We start from the raw sequence: 21,885 nt of genomic DNA on the forward strand, positions 1-21,885 counted from the left end.
TCTGACCAAAAATTTCCCAGCATTGATGAAGTATGTTAACATACTTTTCTAAGAATCTCGAACAATCTAAGTAAGATAAATACAGAATGCCACACTTAGAGTCATAGTCAAACTGCTTAAAGATAAAATGTGTGAAGGCATACATACCAGAGAAGGCACATTATGCTTATTAGAGCATTAATACAATTATGAGTTTTAGTATCAGATACAATGGAGATCAGAGGCAAAATGTTCAAAATGTTGACTAAAATTTGTTCAATAAATAGTTTATTTCTCATAGATTAATCATTTGAAAATGAAGATAAAGACTATGATCATTTTGTAGCACATCTGACTTAGAAAGCATCCATAAGGATTTAAGGAAATGCTTCATGTTGAAAGGAAGTGACAATAGGTGGCAACTAGAGTTTGTAGAGAGACATAAAGTGTACCACAAATGGTTAATACATAGGTTAAACACATTTTCATCTCTTTTTTTAAAGAGAAACAAAATTGTATAAAGCAGCAGTTGTGATGTTGTATTACTGGTTTTAAAATATAGAGATGTAATATGCATGCCATTAAAATAATAACACAAAAGAGGGGAGGCATAATGGAGCTTTATAGGAGCAAAAGCCCTGTAATTACCCAGAATTAAGTTCATACGAGTTAGAAGTAGATTGTAGTGTTATGATTCATACTGTAATCTCTAGGGCAACCACTAACAAAACAATGAAAAATATAATAATAACTAACAGAGGAATTAATGTGGTACACTAAAACTATTTAGCACCAAAGATGGTAAGCAATGAGGAAAAACAAAGGCTAGAGTTATGTGAAAGAAATGATAATCCCAAGTAATTAAGCTATAACAAGAATTAAATTAATAATTTATTGTATAAATAGCCAATCAAAAGGCACAGATTGTCAGAGTTGATTAAAAGTAAAAGAACCACCTAAGTGTTGCTTTCAAAAGACAGACTTTAGATTCAAAGACAGATAGGTTGAAAGCAAAAGACTGTAAAACATAGACCATGCAAAAAGTAACTAAAAGACAAAGTGGAATGTCAATATTAATAGCAGACAAAACAGAGTTAGTATTTTCAAAAAAACAGGCATTTCATAAAGTTAAGAATCAATGAGAAAGGAATATATAACATTTACACACAGACACACACACACACACACACACACACACACACACACACACACCCCTAAAACGAGCCATTCAGAGGAAATAGATAAATCATTGTAGTTGGAGAGCTCAATACCCATGGTAACAGATAGTATAGACAGGCAGAAAATTGATACAGAACATTTGAATAATACTGTCCATCAACTTGATCTAACTGGTATACAATACAGCCTCTGACAATTGCAAAATGTTATTTTCAGTAGCACATGGAATATTCTCCAACATAGAACAGATGTTAGTTCAAAAAACAAGTCTCAGCACATTGGAATGCAGTAAAATCATACAAAGTATGTTCTCTGATTACAGCATAACTAAAAACAAAAAATCAATAGTTAAAACTTGGAAGTTGCAAGTGTTTGGAAGTTTAAAATGCTGCCAAACTCTCCATAGGCAAGAGGAGAATTCTCAATGGAAATTGGAAAACATTTTGAATTAAAAAGAAAGCAAAGCTCCTGGAATGCAGCCCAAGCACTGTGTTTTATGAAGACTGAGTTTGAGACAGGACTGGTCTACAGAGTTAGCTCCAGGATAGCCAGGGCTACACACAGAAACCCTGTGTTGAAAAACAAACAAACAAAAGTTTCTAAATGTATATAATTGTGTAACTGAGGTTTTCCTGTGTCCACCTGGCTCCTGCAGCCACTCAGACCCAAGTAAACACACAGAGACTTATATTACTTATAAACTGTATGGCCATTTCAGGCTTCTTGCTTTCTAGTTCTATATCTTAACCCAATTCTATAAATCTATTAGTTGCCATGTGGCTTGTGGCTTACCAGTATCCTTACATCTTGCTTCTCATGGCGGTGGCAGCTGGCAGCATCTCCTGACTTAGCCTTCCTGTTTTCAGAATTCTCCTCTCTGCTTATCTCGCCTATGCTACACTTCCTGCCTAGCTACTGGCCAATCAGCATTTTATTTATCAATCAATCAGAGCAACACATTCACAGCATACAGAAAGACATCCCCATCACTTCCCCTTTTCTTTTTTTTTTCAAAAGGAAGGTTTTTACTTTAACATAGTAAAATTACGTATAACAAAACAATTATCAAGCAAGAATTATAGCTATAATATCTGGTCTATTTATATTTGGCAAAATTAAAGAAGATATCCTATCTATTCTGTATTTGTGAGTCTAAGGTTTTATATCTAACTTATCTTTTATCATAACTAAGGAAATTATAACTATCTAATCTTCAACTACATCAAAGAACTCAGAAGGATATAATATTACCTGAGAAATGGGAGAAGGATGCAAGCAACTTTTGGGAGTCTTGCGAGAGTAGACAGAGGCAGCTGGCAGCCTGGACAGTCACCTAATGTTCCTTTGTAAAGTTGGGGTGTCTGTCTTCAGCCCACAGGCTTAGAGTCTATCAGTAACTTCTCTCTGTGTCCTGTAGAATGTCTGGGAATTTCCTATGGGTCCTGCATGTCCAGTTGATCCTTCCTTTTTAATTAGACAGAAAAGGGGAAATGCTGTGGGATAATGATTTTGTACACTGGTTTAATAAAACACTGATTAGCCAGTAGCCAGGTAGGAAGTAGAGATGGGGCAAGCAAACTAAAGGAATTCTGGGAAGAGTCAGGAGTCACCAGTCACAAAAAGGAAGTAAGATGTGAAGGCAGAACTGAGAAAAGGTACTAAGCCACGTGGCTAAACATAAATAAGAATTATGGGTTAATGTAAGAGCTAGTCAGTAATAAGCCATTAGGTCAAGCAGTTTTAATTAATATAAGCCTCTATGTGTTTATTTGGATCTGAGTGGCTGTGGGCCTGGGCAGGACTGGAGAAAACTTCAGCTACATAAAAGAGTCAAAGTAATCTATATTCCTACCATAAGAATCTAGAAATAGAAAAGCAAATGACATTCAAGACAAATGGAAGAAACTATCAGTGAAATATCAAACAGAAATAATAGAGAAATATTAATAAAATTTTATCTTTTGGGAGGCTAATAAAATTAACCAGTTTTAAAAGTATCCCCAGTGAGCCCCAGCAGCCAGACAGTAGTTAAGACTCCTTCAGGCAGGCTGCTACACTACCACTGCCACCACACATTGGACCCTGTAACCAACAAAACCTACTTGGCCATCCAAACCCACCAAACCCATCCTCCTCCTGGACAACCTGCCCCACAAAATCAGGAGCCCCTAGAGGCACAAGCACCACTTATACCAATTGGAAGAAGAGCATCCTTCCCCCGCCCCCATGAACAGCCCTCTGCAGCAACATCAGCAGACCCTATAGGCATAAGTGCCACCCACACCAGTTGGAAGAACAGGCACAAGAAAAACCTGTACCAGTTGGAAGAACATGCTCCATAGGCAGAGACACAATCCACACCAGTTAAAAGAACAGACCTGATAAGCACAAGTAAAGCCAACACTAGCTAGAAGAACTAGATGGTATGCTGGATCTAGGGATTCAAACCCTCACAAACCTCAACTAAAAAAATCCTACTTGACCTGACAACCAGCCAAACACCAGAACCCTTGACCATTCAGGCCAAAAGACAATAAAGGAAACAGTCAATAAAAAAAAAGACCCATTCAACAAAAACATCCCAAGAATCAATACCTATTCCCATAATTATCCCAAACCCAGATGGGTAAATGGCAATGTAAGAATACATTCAACAACATATAGAACAATATGGCACCACCAGAACCTAGTGATTCTGCAACAGCAAGATCTGAACATTCCAACACAGCTGAAACAGAAGAAAATGACTTAAAAATAACTTTATGAAGATGACAGAGGCCCTTAAAGAGGAAATAAAAAATTCCCTTAGGGAAATCAAGAAAAAGACAAACAAAAAAATTGGAAGAAATCAATAAATCTCTTAAAGAAGCTAAAAAAATTAAGGAAAAAAAAAAAACAGCCAGGCAGTGGTGGCGCACGCCTTTAATCCCAGCACTTGGGAGGCAGAGCCAGGCGGATCTCTGTGAGTTCGAGGCCAGCCTGGGCTACCAAGTGAGTTCCAGGAAAGGCAAAAAGCTACAGAGAAACCCTGTCTCGAAAAAGAAAAGAAAAGAAAAGAAAAACAAAAACAAAAACAAACAAACAAACAAAAAAACAATCAAACAGGTGAAGGAAACAGTCAAAACTTGAAAATTGAAATAGAAGCAATAAAGAAAACAAAAAATGAGGGAATTATGGAAATGTAAAATCTGGGTAAATGAACAGGAACTACAGATGCAAGCATAACCAACGGAACACAAGAGAAGGAAGAAAGAATCTCAGGCATTAAAGACACAATAGAGGAAAGAGATTCATCAGTCAAATAATGTTAAATCCAACAAATTCTTAACACAAAACATCCAGGAAATCTGGGACATCATGAAAAGACCAAACCTAATAATAATAGGAATAGAAGAAGGAGAAGAATTCAAGCTCAATGGCACAGAAAATATATCCAACAAAATCACAGAAGCCCACAACCCACCAGGAGAAAAAAGCTAAAGAAAGTCTGGCAACATACCCCAGCCTAAGCCATGCAACCAGGCCTGAGCCAGGGGCTCTGTAAGCCCACAAGTGGTTCAGCCATGTATAGCTCCATCAGTGTGCAGCTCCAGCCACATGCACCTCCTGTGGGGCTGGGGCCCACAAGACCATAGGCAAGTAGCTTTTTTTTTTTTTTTTTTTATGAATTCCTGCCTTACTATTTGGACAACAAATATAACACAAATCTTAAAAGATCTTATTAAATAAAAAACATGGAGCTAGAAATTTGGGTTGAAGCCTTAGAGAGATCAAAGAAATACAGAAAGCCACCAACTAACCTCACCTCACCAACTCCGAAGCTTCCATAAAGAATGACTTCTTGTCTACCCACGCTTATATGCCTTGCTTTTCTGCCTTCTCATTGGCTCTTAGCCCAGCTACCTCACTTCTTCTTCCTACACAGCTCTGTCACTGTCTGTCTGTGTAAAGACCTCGAGGTCTCTATGGTTGGTACAGGGATTAAAGGTATGTGTCATCACGCTTGGCTCTGTTACTTAGTGTACTTGAACACAGAGATCCTGCCTGCTAAGGGATTAAGGGTGTGTGCTGCCTGGCTTCTTTGTTTACTTAAAATGGATGGCCTTCCCCCCTTATCTCCAGGCAAGCTTTATTTATTAATGCACAAATAATATATCACCACAAAAAATAGACACATGGTTCAATGGAATCAAACTGAAGTCCCTGACATAAATCCACACACCTATGAACACCTGATTTTTGACAAAGAAGTCAAAATTTTACAATGAAAAAAAAAAAAGAAAGCGTCTTTAACAAATGGTTCTGGCATAACTGGATGTCAACATGCAGAAGAATGCAAAGAAATCCATAGCTATTGCCATGCACAAAACTCAAGTCCAAGTGGATCAAAGACCTCAACATAAATCTAGTTACACTGAACCTGACTGAAGAGAAAGTGGAAAATAGCCTTGAATGAATTACACAGGAGACTACTTCCTGAATATAATACCAGTAGCACATACACTGAGATCAACAATTAATTAATAAGTAGACCTTCTGAAACTGAAAACTTCTTTAAGGCAAAGGACAAGGTCTATAAGACAAAACGGCAGCCTACAGAATGTAAAAACATCTTCATCAACTGTACATCTGAAAGAGGCCTGATTTCCAAAATATACAAGAATCAAGAAACTAGACATCAAAACACCAATTAATCCAATTTAAAAAATGGGGTATCAATCTAAACAGAGAATTCTCAACAGAAGATTCTCAAATGGCTGACAGACATTTAAGGAAATACTCAGTGTCCTTAGCCATCATGGAAATGCAAATCAAAACAACTCTGAGATACCATCTCACACCTGTCAGAATGGCTAAGATCAAAAAACACTAACGATAACCTATGTTGGAGAGGATGTAGACTAAGGTGAACACTCCTCCAATTGTACAGCCAGTTTCAAAATCAGTATGGCAGTGTCTCAGAAAATTGGGAGTCAACAACCTACCTCAAGACCCAGCCACACCACTCTTGGGCATATACCCAATGGATGCTCAATCATACCACAAGAACTCTTGCTCAACTGTGTTCATAGCAGCATTATTCATAATAGCCAGAACCTGGAAATAACCTAGATGTCCCTCAACTGAAGAATGGATAAAGAAAATGTGGTACATTTACAAAATGGAGTATTACTCAGCAGTAAAAACAAACAAACAAACAATGATATCATGAAGTTTGCAGGCAAATGAATGAACTAGAAAAAAAATCATCCTGAATGAGGTAACCCAGACCCAGAAAGACAAATACAGTATGTACTCACTCATAAATGGATAGTAGATATAAAGCAAAGGACAACCAGGCTACAATCCATAGCCCCAAAGAAACTAGGTAACAAGGAGGACACCAAGAGGGATGCACATATCATCCTGGGAAGGGGAAATAGACGTGATTTTCTGGGTAATCTAGGGGTGGGGGAAAGCAAAGGGGAAGAGATAGAGAATGGGAACATGAGGAATCTGTGTAGCATGAATCCTAATTGGTCTTAATAATAAAAACCTGGAGCCACATATCGGGTTAAATGCTGCAAAATCAACAAAGGAGCCAGTCACTAGAGAGACTTCTTACCTCTACCAAATCCTTAGCCTGAAAGGGGCCTAGCTCCTACCTCCACTCCTCCTTATCACTTCCTCTCTCCACCCAGCCATATAACTTCCTGTTTCCTCCTCCTATGTCTTGGGATTAAAGTTGTGTGCCGCCACTACTTGGCCTCTAGTGGCTAACTCCAAACTGATCTCCAGGCAAGCTTTATTTGTGAGAACACAAACAAAATATCACCACATTTCCCCCCTTTTTGTCTAAAATAAAAAATGGTTATAACGAATATAAGAAAAAACTATATATAATATATACAAGCGATAATTACATTAACAATGTCTAGTTCATTAACATTTGAAAAATTCAGGGCAAATACTCCATTATTTATCCTATCTTGGTGAGTCCAAAAGGTTGTACCTAATTCACTTTCTAGTCTAAAACTTGCATTACCCAAACTGTCTTTCAATGTCTCTAAACCTTATATACTTTACACCTCTTTAGTGAATTTCTTTTCTGAATCTGGTAACAAGGAAAACTATAACTATGAATTTTCAACTCCATCAGAAACCCAAGAAGGAAATATTACCTGAGTAAGCAGGAAGTACAAGCAAGTGACTTTCAAAAAATGTGAGAAATGACAGAAACAGCTAGCTGCCTGAACCTAAGGTTCCTTTGCAATGTTGGGGCATCTCTTCAGCCTACAGGCCTAGCATATCTGACAGACTCATCTGTGAAGCAGGATTTTCTAAAGAGTATTCCTACCTTGTCTTGGTAAGGATCAGCAGTCCTTTCTTTTGTGTCTTGCTTATCCATTTTGAACAGCATACTGTCAGCAGTCAAGGCAAGAGCACTTTCTTGCCCAATGGCTTACTTTTGCCACAAAGAAAGTAAACTCCATATGGAGTTTCTTCAATGCCCATCATCTTCTCTGAAGTAAATTGGTGCTGCCAGGAGCAGACATGTCTCATTGTCATAAAAAAACCAAAACCCTATGTTATTGAAATATCTTTAATATCATATTCTTCAGATCTCTGAAATGTTTGAAGATGATTTGTCTATCTAAAATATACTTTTAACCTTGAAAACATATCTAATATGACTACAAGTTTAATTATGATGACTAACTACTAACTTGTAATTCTTTATATCCTAATTAGTTTGTGATAATAACTTTCAAGGACTAGAAATTTGCTTTACATTGTTAAATGAGTTGTGTGGGTACAATACCTTGAACAAGAATGGAAATATATGTACAGTATGTTCTAACAAAAATAATCTCAAATTTATATCATTATACAAGGATCCTTATAAGCTGCTAACTCTTGCAGTTTTTGGATCACAAAAGCCTATGAAGTTTGCTGCAGACAGGCTGCAACAGAAAGTTAGCTGGCAGGGTAGTGACTCCAGCTGCATGCATCTCTGGCCTGTGCTGGTGGCTGCAAAGCCACAGGCAAGCAGCTTTTTCATGAATTCATGCCCCACAAGTTGGATACCAGATGTAGCATGAACTTTAATTGGTTTTGATAATAAAAATGTGGAGCCAGATACTGGGGTAAATGCTGAAAGATCAGAGAAGCAGAGCAGCCAGCCACTAGAAAGACTTCTTACCTCTACTGAATCTTCATCCTGAAAGGGGCCAAGCTTCTGTTTCTACCCCACCTCATCACTTCCTCTCTCCACCCAGCCATATCACTTCCTGTTTCCTTCTCTGGAGTCCTGGGATTAAAGGTTTATGCCTCCACTGCCTGGCCTGTGGCTAACTCCACACTCTGATCTCTATGCAAGCTTTATTTGTGAGAGCACAAACAAAATATCACCACAGATCTAAATGGTTGAGTTGGGGGAGGGATGGAGAAAGAGAGCACTGAAAGAGATATCTTGATAGAGGGAGCCATTATGGGTTTAGGGAAAAACCTGGTGCCAGGGAAACTCCCTGCAATCCACAAGGATGATCCCAGATGAGATTCCTAGCAATAGTGGAGAGGGTGCCTGAACTGGCCTTCTTCTGTAATTAGATTGTCTACTCTAATTGTCATAATAGAACCTTCATCACTGCAGTAACTGATGGGAGTAGATGCAGAGATCCACAGTCAAACACTGTGCCAAGGTCCAGATATGCATCTGAAGAGGGGGGAGGAGGGATTATATATGCAAGGGGGTCAGGATTATGATGGGAAATCCACAGAGATGGCTGGCTCAAGCTCATGGGAGCTCAGGGACTCTAGACCATCTGCTAGGGAACCTGCATGAGATTGACCTAGGCCCTCTGCATGTGAGTGGCAGTTGTGTAGCTTGGTCTGTTTGTGTGGCCCTGAGTAGTGGGACCAAGATCTGTCCCTGGCACATGAGCTGGCTTTTTGGAACTTACTGCCTATGGTGGGATGCCTCACTCAGTCTTGATGCAGGGGCGAGGAGCTTGGTCCTGCCTCAACTTGATATGCCATGCTTTGTTGACTCCCATGGGAGGCCTTACCCTTTCTGAGGAGAGGATGCAGTGGGTAGAAAGAAGATGGGGGAGGGGACAGGAAGAGAGGAGGGATGGGAAACTGTGGTTGGTATGTAAAACAAACAAACAAACAAATAAATAAAAGTATGACCAGTAACAACAACAAAGAAGAGGAAAATAGAGGAAAGCCATGTGTTACCACAGTCATGAATGAAAGTGAATACTACTACTGTCCCTATAAAAACGAAACAGACTAGACATGCATGTGTTAGCTTCCTTGAACTTCTAAGTTGTGTAGAATAAAAAGAGTGTGCGCCACAGAACAATAGAAAGTTACTTTCTCGGATACAAGATCAACTCAAAAAAATCAGTAGCCCTCCTATATACAAATGACAAATGGGCTGAGAAAGAAATCAGAGATACATCACCCTTTACAATAGCCACAAATGATATAAAATACCTTGGGGTAACTCTAACTAAACAAGCAAAGGACCTGTATGACAAGAACTTTAAGTCCCTGAAGAAAGAAATTGAGCAGTGATGCCAGGAACTCAATTTTCTCAACAAGAGCTTGGAAGCTAGTTGTCTCCAGAATCTACAGCTGAGACTTAGTATGGATGGCACCTAGATTTCTGTCTCATGGTAGTCTAAGCAGAGAACTCAGTCATAGCATGCTTGGCTTCAGATTTACACAACTGAGAGTTAATAGAGCTTCTGAGTTTGTGGTATTTTTTATGCAGCACTAGAAAGCTAACACAATTAGCAAACCAAATCCACCAACATATAAGAAGGATTATACATTAAGACATGATGAAATTTATTCTAGTAATGCTAGATTGGATTAACAGTTGAGGATCAATTAATGTTATATAGCATATTAATAAAATAAAGGACAAAACCCACACAATCATGCCAAGAGACAATGAAATGATAGACATCAATCTAATCTATGAGGAAACAAAGCAGGAAGAGAATAGAACTTCTTAGCTTAGTAAAAGGTATCTACAAAAAAAGTTCAGGGATTACAAAGATCATGGTGAAATTGAGTGCTAGTCCCTAATTTCAGGAGAAAGGTGTAATGTACCATCATATACACTGTCGATAACAACATAAATTGTCACAGATACTTTGGAAATACAGTTTTTAACAAATAGAAAATTCTCATGTCTCATGATCCACTGGATCAGTTACTAGGTATAACCTAGAATGTGGTGATATTTCATTTGTACTGAAATGTGATTTTATTTGTATGTTAATAAAGTTGCCTTGGGGTCAGAGCAAGCCATAGCAGAAGCAGGGTGGTGGTGGCTCATGCCTTTAATTCCAGCACTTGGGAGGCAGAGCTAGGCGGATCTCTGTGTGTTCAAGGATATAGCCAGCATGGAGATACACGCCTTTAATCTCAATACCAACCATAGAAGACCTGGAGGTCTGTACAGACAGGCAGTGACAAGGAGGTCATGTGGTTGGGTTTACAACCAATGAGAAGGCAGAACAGAAAGTCTATGAAAAGGAAAAACACACAGAAAGTAGGCCTCTTGAGGAGAGGAAAGACAGCAGCAGCAGAGAAAGGTAAGGTTTTCAGCTCTTAGCTATTGCTCTGACCTCTTGGCTATTAATTCTATATTTGGCTCTGTGTTTCTTATTTAACAAGACAGTTATATCTACACTAGAACAATTGCTATATATGTTCATGGCTACATTGTGATACTCCAAAAAAAAAAAAGCAAATGCCTATTGAAAAGTGAGAAAAATAAATCAATAATGGTATATTTATACAATGATATGCAATCTTGCAATGGAAACAAACATATGAAATTTATATGCACCAACATAAATGTGTCTCACAATACATTGAGTATAATAAAGAAACAGCCAAGGAATACAAGGATGATCCATGCCTATGAAATTAAGGCATAAAAATAGCTTCTCAGCTTTTTGGCTAAGATCACATGAGATAAAGGTATAACCAGGCAATGTTATTTAAGGACACCTATATACATAGAGGAACTGTGAAGAAAAGCAAGGGATTTGTTACACCGACTTTATGAATAGAATGAAGAGGCAACATAACTTGAAGACATTTTTTATATTAGAAATCACCTATTTTGTTTATTTTTCTTTTTTTCTTTTCTTTTTCTTTTGTTTTATTTTTCTATTATCAGCTTGATACAGTACAAATGCTTATCCTAATACTGAAATGTTTCACTGAAGCTTGCCCTGTGATTAAACCCAAAACTTATTATAAGCCACAGTCATCCTAGGGTCGCCCCTGCTATGTAGCCTCCTGGTATTGTGGGTTGCAGTCTGATTGTTCTTTGCTTTATATCTAGAATCCACTTATGAGTGAGTACATACCATGGTTGTCCTTCTGGGTTTGGGTTACCTCACTCAGGATGATATTTTCTAGTTCCATCTATTTGCCTGCAAATTTCATGCTGTCATTGTTTTTCACTGCTGAGTAGTACTCCATTGTGTATATGTACCATATTTTATTTATCCATTCTTCAGTTGATGGGCATCTAGGTTGTTTCCAGGTTCTGGCTATTATGAATAATGCTGCTATGAACATAGTTGAGCATGTATCATTGTGGTATGAGTGAGTATTCCTTAGGTATATGCCCAAGAGTGGTACAGCTGATTCCCAATTTTCTGAGAAACCGCTATACTGATTTCCACAGTGGTTGTACAAGTTTGCATTCCCACCAACAGTGAGGGAGTGTTCCCTTTGCTCCACATCCCTTTGCAAACTTGTACAAACTTGAAGACATTTCTTTTTGAGTCAGCATATATTAGTTGTATAAAATAATAGCATATTTTCATACATGTGTATAGTGTACTTTGTATTTGTATGAAGATAGAGTATATCTAAAACAAACATCAGCAGGAAGAAATTATGTGCCCTTCATGCATGTTATTATATTGTATCACTATCATATTTATTGTGGTGTTGGCGATGTAAACCAGGGTCTTGCACATTCTAGGGGAGTGCTCTACCACTGAGCTATGTCCCAAGCCATGAGTAAGGCATTTCTAAAGTACTAGAAATGCTGACCTGGGTAGTGTTCTTTTGGTACTTATTCCCTATATTGCATCTATTTTTTCATATGATCTTTTCTATGTATGATACACACATCATTATTAAAAGCTTAATAAGTCATGAAAATATAATTAGGTGGTAGTATTAAAGGAACATGACAATGATGGGTACTGAGAAAATAATCTGGGATCATTCCCAGGCTCACAGATAAATTTGTGGCAGTAAAGATGAAGCAACATGGGCAGACTTGAATGATACTTAGTGATTAAAAATGGCTGGGGTCAGTTTGATATGGAGAACTAACCCATAGAATAATGAAAATCCTATCTAAGTTTCTGATTTGGAGATAGGCTGGGTGAATTTATCATTAGGTGAAATGGGGAGTGGTATAAGGTGATGAGACTGGATGAAGATGATCATAGCAAAGTGTTGAATAGCTGAGTTATCTGGGAAGGATATAAAAGGTGATACAAAAAGTAGCCTCTTTACTGCTTAAGTTCAGTGGGGAAGCCAAAGTTACTTTTTACTCTTATTTGGAAAAATATAGCTAACATTTATTGACTGCCTACAACATACCAGATATTTCACACATTGTCTCTCTCTTTTTTTGTGTGACAATTCTATGAGATCAGTTTAGTTTTTGTTTTGTTTTGTTTTGTTTGTTTGGTTGGTTGGTTGGTTTTTGTTTTTTTTTTCCGAGACAGTTTCTCTGTGTAGTTTTGGTGCCTGTCCTGGATCTCACTCTGTAGACCAGGCTGACCTCGAACTCACAGAGATCTGCCTGGCTCTGCCTCCTGAGTATGTGCAGCACCAATGCCTGGCAGAGATCAGTTTAGTTATCTTTTATTAAGTAGGCTAAGTAATTTTTCTGAAATCACGCATCTAGGAGAAAAGAAGAGCTGGAATTAGAACACCAATAATCTCACTCTAGAATCTATGGGTTTTTTTTTAATGCTAAGTCCTAGAAATTCAGTTATAGAATGTGATTGAGAGAACATGATGGAAATGCCACACAGCTTTAGAGATGCCCAGTGCCTGGGTCTTCACTGGCATGGATGTGTTTAATCCTCATAATTCCTTTCAGAACTTTGATACCAGCCAATACCATGAGATATCTTATCTTGTTCTTCTTTGGTATATGCCTGGATGTCAACCTCTATGGCTATCCTAAGTCTCACCTCTGCTAATCCTCAAGTCACACCAGTCTTATCCTGGACTCACTTCCTAATTCCCTCCCTGTCAGCATTTTTCCAGTTCCTTCTGGAGCCCACATTCTGAATTCTGGATCTCATTTCAGATAAGCTTACTCTGTTGCCTTTTGAAAACCTAATGACTGTCATCATGTCCTTGAATTTCAAGACTGAGAGTCATACCAGAATGACACCTGATTTCAAGTGACACTAAACCCACTCAATACTCAGTGTTATTTGGTGAAGAATTTGTCATCTAGAGTATACAAGTTCCATACATCCTCTTGAGATTCCTCTTGAGATTTTCCTTTGCCTGCTTCCTTTCCCTTTTTTTCTTCCCTTCCTTCCCTCCTCATTCCCTCCTTCTTTCTTCCCTCCATCCCCTTCTTTCTTTCTCTTTCTTTCCTCCTTTCTTTTTTCCTTCCTTCCTTTTCTTTTTCTCTTTTTCCTTCTCTCTCTTTTCTTTTCTTCCTTTCATCCATTCTTTTCCTTCCTCCTCCTCCTTCTTCTCTCTCTCTCTCTCTCTCTCTCTCTCTCTCTCTCTCTCTCTCTCTCTCTCTCTTCCTTTCTTCATTTCTGTCTCTCCTTCTTACACCTCCTCTCTATTTCTTTTTTTTTTTTTTGAGACAAAGTCCTGCTCAACAACAGTCCAGGCTAGCTTTCAATTTGTGATCTTCCTTTCTCAGTCTGTTGAATGCTGGGATTATAAGTGTGTTCCACCATACCTAGTCTCTATACTATTTAACTGACTTAATATACTGCTGCCCAGAAAGTTTTCATAGATGTCCCCCCCTTTTATTTACCTTCTACTGCATATCACATGGGCTTCCATTACAGCAAGCAGCATATCTTATCCCAATTGCTTTTGCACAGAGGCCAATAGACTTGTGGATTCTAGGCCACATCCTACTCTCATGAGTTTTGTTTAGCTTGTATAATGGAGTTTATTATGTGAAGAACATATGGACTAAACTCATACTTCCTCTTGACAGCAGTCAGCTGGAGCTGAGTAGCTGCCTCTTTTAATCTTCATTTATATTCTACTTATCTTAGCCCTCTATGTTAAAAGTCATTTGCCTTAGAAGTCTAGGCATTTGAATCTGTTGATTCGAGTATGCAGGTCTATATTAAATCTGATATCTGGGCATCATTGACACTGTTATCTGCACAAAGGTAGGCACATGATTTGCTTCATTTTATATCCTGGATCTCAGAATCACTTAACATAGTAAATGTTGAAAAAATGGTTGTTCAATCTGGACTACTACATTTCATTGAATTATTGATCATAATATTTCATTCATTTCTGTATTTTCTGCTTTGTATGAGACTCTGCAGCCTTTGAGCTTGACCATTGGACTTACGTGGACCAATGGCATATTAGGAGATACATTGTAAGTAATCAAAGACTAACGTAATTGGTGTAGCTTTTTTGTGTTAAGATGTAATTTACATATCAATTATTCTACCATTTGAAGGGTACAATTTAATGGCTTTTAGCATATTCATAGAGATGTATATACAATTCCAGAACACTTGTCCTCTTCCTACAGAAAAACCCATACCCTAGCAATCATTTGCCCAAACAACATCATCCCACCAGGAACACAAGTCCACAAATGTGTTGATGAGCATTTGCCTATTCTCAACATTCCATAAGAATGGTGTCATACAATGTGTGACTTTTTGCATCTGATTTCATGAAATCCAATCACATTGTATTGTGTGCCAATGCTTCAGTTTTAAAATTGCCAAGTAGTGTTCTTTAAGTAAGAGTGTCCCTTTTTAAAAAAAAAATAGCATAGATAGTAATAGGGTTCATTCATCATGGCATTTACATACTGTTGCATATGTATTATATTTCCTTTATCCATTCTTCTGTTAATAAACACTTAGACTGGCTCCATTTCTTAGCTATCACAAATAAGTACAGCAAGAAGTATTAATGAGCAAGTATTTCTGTCATGTGATATAAAGGCCATTGGGAATAACTACAGGAGTGTTTCCACTTTTTTTATTATTAATGGTGCTTATTATAAATGTATACATGCATGAGAGAATAAGATAAAGAAAGAAAAGAGAGGTTAGAAGGAGAGAGAGAGAGAGAGAGAGAGAGAGAGAGAGAGAGAGAGAGAGAGAATGTGAGCAGAGCACAGGGGTCTTTGTACTTTGCTTTCTCAAAGGCCTTCCATCTTTGAGACAGAGTCTCTCACTGAGCCTGAAGAAGCTGGAGTGTACTGTTTAGGATAGACTTATAGGTGTGCTGCTGTGCCCAGGTTTTTATTTCTAATGTGACTGCTAGGGATTCAAACTCAAATCTTCATGTTTACACAGTAATCAATTCACTGCCTAAGCCTCCTGTCCAGCCCCTTTGAGTATATATGTGAACTGTCATATATATGAGTGGAATTACTAATTTGTATGTAATTCCACATGTCACTCCTTTTAGGAACTGAAAGACTGTGTCCCATAGTGGCTACACCATGTTACGTTCTTTTTTTTTTTTTTTCCCAGAGCTGAGGACCAAACCCAGGGCCTTGCTTGCTAGGCAAACGCTCTACCACTGAGCTAAATCCCCAACCCCACCATGTTACATTCTTACCAACAAGTGAGAAAGTTTTAATTGTACCACAATCTGACAGTTGCTATCATATATGGTTTTTTAAAGGCTTTTATCTTGTGGTTGTTTTATATTTTATTACAATTTTCAAGATAGTGTCTTCCCACGTTTTTCAGGCTAGTTTCAATTCAAGCAGTCCTTCGACTGTGACTCCTTGAATAGCAGGGCCTATAGATAGGGACTTGGATTCCTCATTCTTATTTTTTAAATTCTAACCATACATCTTATTGAATATGAAACAGTATATTATAGTTCTTTTTTTAACTTTTTATTGATTCTTTGTGGATTTCACATCATGCATCCCTATCTTAATCATTTGGCCCCTCACTTCCGCCCTCTGCCCTTGCAACACTCCCAAAATAAAATTTGAAAGTAAAACCAAAAACACTAAAATGCCAAAAACCAAAACCAAACAAACAAATAAAAAAAAAATCTAGGCATGGGAAGCTGTAGTGTGGCCCATTGAGTCACACACAGTCTACCCTTTTAATCTGTTCATCTTTACTTGGAAGTGTTCACTGCATAGTTCTTCTTGAACTTCCTTAATTATTAATAATGTTGAGCATCTTTTCATGAGCTTATTGGTCACTTGCATATCTCCTTTAGAGACATGCCTATTGATGCTCTTTCTGCAATTTAATTATCAGGCTGTACTTTAAAACTAATGGACAGAATGTTCTTTGGTACCCTTTTAGCACTTAATATATACTACTGGTGTTTGTGATATTTTCCCCACATGTGAACAAATTATTTCCTCAGTTATCCAGAGAACTGTTAGAAGGCAAGGCAAGGACTATGTCTCATACAGATAGCTTTCTCCACTGTGAGTGGGGAAGCCATTGTCACTTCCCAGAAATACCATTCATACACTCATGATAGATGCTAGACGCAGTGCCAAGCATTTTCTATATCTCATCTCATCTCATTTTATACATACAACTCTATAAGACTGAGTTAGAAGAGTTTTAGTAATCTACTGAAAGTTACATAGTAAGAGTCAGAGAGGGGCCTCAATGTCAAGCAAATGTGACTCTTTAACCTATTCTTTTACCTACCAGAGCTGGTAATGCATTACTCATTTACCCACTAGTGTGAAATGTGAATCTTATGTGTGTAGTAGGCTCACAATAAACGTATTTTCATTCATTACCCTGAAAAATGCAGAAAAGTTACACCTTTATCTGATAAAGTCCTGTTAAAGTGATTACGAAACACTCAGTATTCCATAAACATGAAATATTTTGCCATATGTGTTGAAGGATTGTACAAATGAGCGAACCTTCATAGTGGTAATGCTGATGTCTTTGTGTAGACTCTTATAATGCTGTCTATAAGTAGCATACTGAAAAGGTTCCAGTCTTTCCTAAGTAGCATATTTTTCCTGGAACACTAAAATGTGGCATTGAGGAATTATCCAAAAGCTAACTGAAAGGCAGATATTCATGCCACCCTGGTGAAAAGAGCATAAGACTATTCTAAAACGAGTCTCAACAGTGTTTTCTAACTTGTAAAACATCTATCAACAGAATGCCGTATCCAGTTCTTACCCTTTCTGCAGATGCAGCTCGACCTATCTGCCATCTAACCTGCTAATAGCCTCTCAGTTGCTATGAGGGTTCTTTGGAATAAGTCAAGCTGTTGGAAGATTTGTCTGGGAAAAATGTGTAGCTGACATCTAAAGGAAACATTCCCCGAGGACAGGCACTCATCCCAACAGAAAACGAAGAGCTGCCAAGCCTGGAGGCAGCACGCAGCTCATGCTTTCAGAGCTTTCTGAATTCTGAGTAGGAAATCTGACCATGCATACAAAGAAAGGCAATTGAATATTCTGACTACTTCTCCCCCTCCCTTAATGCCATCTGTAGCAGAGACAGAAAAGCCCTCCTCCCTTTTTGTTAAAAGTAAGACAATTGTGTCACTAAAGGATCCTCATGGCTGGTCCCAGAATTCTGTGTGTCCACTACTCAAGGCAAGTGCAGGGAAAGAATGAGAGCCAGATACAGATGACTTAGCAAGCAGGTTTATATTCATGCAAGTGTTTAGAGACAGAAGAGGCCTCAAAGGGAATCTGCTAAGGCTAGATAAGAGCTGTAGGTCACCAGCACCACATGTGACCTGCTTGCGATATAAGCCATGTGCTTTATGCCATAATTCTTGTTTAACAAGGCAATAAAGCAGGGGTGGGGTGGACACAAAGTGCTTTTCAGTGGGTGGATATTTTGGACATGTTTTCTCCCCTTTCCCTTTCTTTTCATAAATTCAACATAACCGATTTAGTTGATTGGGACTTCTGTGCATTGTTCTATACACGAAGTACCTAGGCACTGTCTCATTATGCTTATGCTAGCACAAATTATTGCACATGGGGTTACGGGGTCTCACATTCAGTGATTTGTGCTAACAAAGGAAAAGGGCATGGGAAAGAGAAAATATCACAGGACTGGGAAAATGAAGCAGGTGTTCACCTCATTAGAACACTACACATTTTGATGACTGATTTTTAATGTGTCAGAATATTTTCAAAAGTATTTTTCTTATGTTTAAGATCACAGTCACTTGATTCAGATAATCTTAAGTTGATTTATCAGTTTTACTACTGTTTAGGCTTGGGTAAGGAATTGGTTTCCTCAGACATAAAACAGAAGTTGGACTCTATCTAAATACTATGTCTAACTATTAACCATGTTGCTTCATTGTATAGCATGTGATAGGGTATTGGATTTTGTGGTTGAGAGTAAACAATATGTGAAAAACACTTGGTGTGGTACTTAGTCCATAGTATTTTTATAAGATTTATTTATTTTTATTTTATTTGTATAAGTGTTTGCCTGAATGCATGTATGTGCACTATGTGCATGTCTGGTCCCTATGGATGTCAGAAGAGGAAGTTTGATCCTCTAGAACTGAAGTTACAGACAGCTGTGAGCCACCATGTGGACGCTGAGAGCTGAACCCAGATTTTGTGCAAGAGCAGCAAATGCTCTTGACCATTGAGCCATATGTTAACCCCCTACAGTAAATAATAATATTTTGTATATTTTTCTGTGGGTACCAATACCTGGAGAGTATACTGATGGCACTGTGTAAGTGTAGGAGATGGCATTGTGAGTTAAGGTGGAAGTCGGTGCAGAAATGGCTAAAATTCTTGAACACTGACACAGGTATTATCAGCTATATGATACTTGGCTTGTCACAAGTTTTTTTTTCAAGGCTCAATTTCTTTATCAGTAAAATGGTGCTAATAACATGAATTCATAGTAACACAGTAAACACACACACACACATACACATACATATAACACAGTAAATATATAAAATATTGAGCACAGTGCTTAGTACAGACTAAATATTTAATTGAAAGACACTAGATGCTAATACAATTTTTTCTCTTTGAAATTTGGTAACCCATATCAGCAGCACAACAGATAAATGACCTTTGGGCTACCAATTTGCAGAGCTGGTTCATACACTGTTCTGCCAAGGCTTTGCAGAGGGGAAGAGAGACCACGGTTCATCCATCCTCATTCATCAGTGCTCATGTTCAGCATATTGTGTAGGACATCTTAATACTTTTGTTAAGTCCTAGACCTACAACATGTCATTTGGGATATAATTTGGCAGCCAGGACTCTATTTACAACCACTGTTTCTTCAAGAATTCTAGCTACCTGGAAAGCCTTTTGGCTCACATGGGGCCAAACCAAGGCATTTATATACAGGATCAGAAGTTTTTAAAATCTACCTGGCCAACTATTTTGCTAAGGATTCTGAATGTCTTAGAGAGTATAAGGAAATCCAGGGCTTCCTTCTCACAGAATGCACATAAGTCCTCATGTTTCACTCCTTCCACAATTTACTATACTATTTGGGAAAGTTCAAAGTCTTCAGAAAGTCTACCACACCCCTGCCTTGGGATCTATAAACAGTAAGATGACAATCTGTGGATTAGGAAGAGATGCCTGGATTTTCAATTGGGTTTTTGATTATGAGATTTTTTTTAACCACAAATCTCTTCACACTTGACCTCAAGGCATATGAGCAGTAAATTTATAGACTCAAGTATATTCTTAATCTTGTCTTTTCTTTACTTTTCATAAAGACACATATAGCGGTCCATGGAAAGCCTTAGTTTCAAGGGTCAGAAAAAAATGTATAATCTATACTAATTTGGCTGAGTGAATACTTTTAATAGTTATCCAATTTATTTTTGTCTGGCACAAAACAGTGTAAAGGAAAAGATGAAATTCCAAGAGAATAACTTAAGAATTAGTATTTTTAACCTAGCTATGTGAGGAACAAATTGGCTACCTTCCTTTATTCTTACACCTCATTCTCTCATAAAGAAAGAGATAACACCCCTGGTATTTTTTCTATAAGTGAGTTTTTAAAGAACTTTTTTATGATCAAATCATAATGTCATTGTGTTCTACTTGTGTAAATGTGTGCATTTGCCATACTGATATTGATATAATCAAATAACTCTTTAAATTATCAGTGTCCCAGCTAGGCATGATGGTGCATACCTTTAATCTCAGCACTCAGGAGGCAGAAGGAGGTGGATCTCTGCAAGTTAGACATTAGCCTGGTCTATATAGTGAGTTCCAGGACAGCCAGAGCTACACGGTGAGACCCTGTCTCAAAAAAGAGTCAATTTTGAGAGCCAACGTTACATTTTAAGTTTTAATTACTATGCCTTAGAGAGCCATGAAATGAAAATGCCTCTTATCTGCAAGCCCCTTGCTTAAGGACAGATAGTTCTTCAAATGCTGGAGGCTATTATTTATGGGAGATAACAAGCCACTTGTTTCCACTCCCAAAACAAGTTTGTTTGATCCATCTGCACTGGATGTGCTTGACCACATGTGGGTGGGAGGTTCACAGGCAGGAAATAAGTCAGGATATATGCTTGCCCCTAATTGGATGTAGGCTGCATGTATGTCAGGATGTATGCTTGCCCCTGATTGGACCAGGTGGGAAATGCAATGAATTATGGGTTCTCCTTCAGCTACTTCAAACTGTGGTTCTGGGCCATTTCCTGGGAACCTGGGTATGGACCTGTCCAGAGCCCATCCACTTGGCCAGTATTTAATTAAAGCTTGCTTCAAATTTGACTTTAAACTATGGTAGTGGTCTTATTCTTGATCAATGGGATTAACATAATGTCCCTTATTAGCAAAATCATCATCCACTAAGTAGGAAATGAGACAGAGTATTGCCAAGAGCAGCAGATCCAGAGATTGAAAACTAAGTTTATTCTCTGGGGTATAGTCCACTGTCCTTCAGACTTTGATAAAACTTACATTGAGTATCTCCACCTCGTGTTAAAGGTTAATAGACAATGGACCATAAATGAAAGAATTCCTAGCCTTTTGTTTTGCTGACTTTTGTATGTTTCTCCATGTGATCAGCAGTAAAGCTCTTAAATGGTGAAGGGTTGAAGTGTAGGTGATTGCCTGGAACTTTCAGGGAGAGGGAAGCTATGAAGACTGCAGCTCTTTCTATAATCACAAATATTAGTTATGTGTCTTGTTGCTGTGACAAAAAGTCCTGACAGATGCACCTTATGGAAGGTGAGGTTTAATTTGGCTCACAGTTCTAGGAAACAATACATCATGAGAGGAAGTTATGGTGATAAAAACTTAGAGCAGCTGGTCACATTGCATCCACCATCAGAAAGTAGAGGGAGAGAAATGATGCTATTGAGTTCATTTTCATCTTTTTATTCAGTCCAGGACCTCAGCCCATGGAATAATACTGTCTATCGTTAAGGTGGATCTTCCCACCTTAATTAACTTATCAATATCATCCCCTCACAGACATTTCCAGAAGCTTCTCTACTAGGTGATTCTTGATCCTC

This window comes from Onychomys torridus, chromosome X, assembly GCF_903995425.1.
Source record: "Onychomys torridus chromosome X, mOncTor1.1, whole genome shotgun sequence".
In the NCBI taxonomy this organism is placed as follows: domain Eukaryota; kingdom Metazoa; phylum Chordata; class Mammalia; order Rodentia; family Cricetidae; genus Onychomys; species Onychomys torridus.